We start from the raw sequence: 3,245 nt of genomic DNA, 5'->3' as shown, positions 1-3,245 counted from the left end.
TCCTTCCTTCCTTCCTTCCTTCCTTCCTTCCTTCCTTCCTTCCTTCCTTCCTTCCTTCCTTCCTCTTTCTTGAGTACCATTTGCCAGCCAGCTGAAGATCCGTCTGGTGGTGATGTTGTCTATTCCACCTTTTTCTAGCTGGAATAGACAACATCACATAGTCATTAAGTGAATTTGGCTTCTCCCATTGACTCACTTGTCAGAAGCTGGCTGGGAAGATCACAAATGGTGATTACAGGGACCCCAAGACAACTGCAACTGTCTAAATAGATGCCAGTTGCCAAGTGCCCAAATGTTGACCACATGAATGTGTTAACTCTTAAAATTTGCTGAGGTTGAGAAATAGTGATTTAAAATCATTTAATTCCCCGGGACAGAATTGGGGAGGTGTTGGGATTTTTATGGTTCAGGCTTCTATAGCAAGACTAGGCCAATGGCCAGCTTGCGTACTAGAAGCCCAGGACAAAAAGTAAGACAGTCATCTGCAGTAAGTGAGGCAACCACATCCTCTGACAGAAAATAACGGTTAACAGGAAGCTAGCTAAGCAACGGCCATAACAACGGGGCAAGTAGATGAGCAAAAGAACAATATTAAGCTTGCAATTGCTTTGCACAAAACCACATCCTATAGAAAGCCCTAACCAATCATATTTTAGGACACTATATAGGACTTATTCTACCCTGCAACAAAATGTAACCAATTATGTATTGACACCTGCACTTCCTCATATATGTGCAAAATAAAAAGGTGACTCAGAACACGCTCTGAGCTCACTCACCCCGAGGAGAATTTGACTCTGTGTCTTTGTTCTCACTCCGTCCGGCGCGGGGCTGCCCGGACCCTCTCGTGGTGAGCCCGTTGGCCACGAGAAAAGCCACAGGGAGGTGCCTATCCTGCAACAGAATTGGCTACCTAGAACAAACAGTGCTGTGCAGATAAGTCAGAGTTTCTCAACACTAGCAGAGGAATTTTGGCAGTCGAAATCCATACATCTTAAAAGTTGCTGAGGTTGAGAATCACTGAGCTAAGCTGTTAAACAAATATGAGTCTTCCTCTTATCTTATTTCTTGTTTCCAGCAGTAACCTAGCCAAGGCCAGTAAAGATATCCGGTTTTATTTTATTTTGCCCTCTTCCTACTGTAGAAGTAAAATTGCAATACCACAGCTGTTTTTGCTTGTTTCAGGAAATGAATGTGCAGCTTTGCCTGATCCAATGTGCACAGAGTGTCAAAGTCAGTAGGGCAAGAAATATTCCTGGCAGAGCCTGTTGTAAAAGACTGGACAGCTACAAAGCAAGATAGGATCGCTTTTGGCTTGGATTTTAAGGAAGAAGTCAGCCACAAAATATTCCTGTTCAGTAGACTGCTTTGCCAATTTGGAACTTTCAAGGCTATACGAATTTGCTGATTGCAAATGTTGACTTTGAAGGGTATATAAAATCTGTTGAATGCTGGGAGTTGAAGTCCACACATCTTACTGACTTTCAAGGATATATGAAATCGGTTGACTGCATTATGTTCTTTGCAAGGCTCACAATGCATCTCCTTCTTCAACCCCTCAAATAAACCTTTTCTTTGCTCGCCACTTGAATTTTGAGAGTGACAATCTGTTTTCTTTCACATCATCATACTATTCTCTTCTGAGGAGGACTCAAGGCAGCTGATAAAATATAAACAAACAAAAAAAAACCCCAATAGAACTGGAAAGTTAATAATGTAAATCAGGGGTCCTCAACCTGTGGGCCACAGCCCACTACCGGCCCATGGCCTACTGACCACCGGGCCACGGAATAGGCTGGCCAGTGCGCGTACTCACCCCACTTGAGCAAACAAGGCACTGTGCAGAAAAAACAGGGTGCTACACAGCAAAAATGGCACCATGTGGCAAAAACGGGGTGCCACGTGGTGAAAACGGGGCAGTGCTGGTGAGTGTCACATGGGTGCTACACTGCCCCATTTGTGTCGTGCGTGCTTGTGGCCCCTTTGTGTGTGCGTATGCATAAAATGCTTCCCCCTCCTTTTCCCTCCGGTCTGCCAACCGAGAAACTTTGGAGACTTCTGATGTAAATCACAATTCATAGTGAAATGATATGGAAATACATATCATTACACTGCTCAAGAGTGAAGAAGGCTGGAGCTGACTGATCATTTTCAACAAGAGAAACTTCTTTTTTTTAAACAAAATTTTATTGATTTTCTAGTTTTACATTTAAATATTTGAAAAGCAACGTAGCGGTTGAGTTGATCAATAATTCAATAACATACATTTAAAACTATGTTAGAAGAAAGAATAACAATGATGGAGATATCAGAGGCTATAAAATGACAAAAAAATGGGAAAACACGAGGCCCAGATGGGCTCCCGGCAGAACTTTATAAAAATCTACAAGACATATTAAGTGAACCACTGAAAGATGTTTGTAATGGACTATTGTTAGAGGCTAAACTTCCAAATACATGGATAGAAGCAAATATTACTTTAATACCAAAAGAAGACTCAGACTTGACATATATTAAGAACTATAGACCGATTTCATTACTTAATGTGGATTATAAATTTTTTACTTCAATAATGGCAGAGAGACTGAAAAAATACTTAGTTGAATTCATACATCCAGATCAAAACGGCTTCTTACCAAAGAGACAAAATAATAATAATAATAATAATAATAATAATAATAATAATAATAATAATAATAATAATAATAATAATAATAATAATAAAGTTGGAAGGGACCTTGGAGGTCATCTAGTCCAACCCCCTGCTCAGGCAGGAAACCCTAAACTATTTTGGACAAATGGCTGTCCAGTTTCTTCTTAAAAACTTCCAGTGTTGGAGCATTCACCGCTTCTGGAGGCAGGTTGTTTCACTGGTTAATTGTTCTAACTGTCAGGAAGTTTCTCCTTAGTTCTAGGTTGCTTCTCTCTTTGGTTAGTTTCCATCTGTTGCTTCTTGTCCTGCCTTCAGGCGCTTTGGAAAATAGCTTGACTCCCTCTTCTTTGTGGCAACTTAAGAGTGATAACAACTTAAGAGTGATAATAGGCATATTCAGGGCTTTTTTTCTCAGCGAAAAGGTGGCGGAACTCAAACCTGGCCACGCCCCCATCAAACCCTAGGACCGCCCCTTTAGAAAAAAGATGCAAGTAAAATGTGGGAGGGGCTACTTCCGGTTTGGGAGGGGCTATTTCCGGTGCGGCCGGCCCGGAAAAAGGTGCCGGAACGCCGTTCCGCCGCGTTCCGGCAG

The sequence above is a fragment of the Protobothrops mucrosquamatus genome, unplaced genomic scaffold (assembly GCF_001527695.2).
Source record: "Protobothrops mucrosquamatus isolate PMUCROS unplaced genomic scaffold, P.Mucros_1.0 scaffold6, whole genome shotgun sequence".
Classification (NCBI taxonomy): Eukaryota; Metazoa; Chordata; class Lepidosauria; order Squamata; family Viperidae; genus Protobothrops; species Protobothrops mucrosquamatus.
This window is presented reverse-complemented; position numbering follows the sequence as displayed.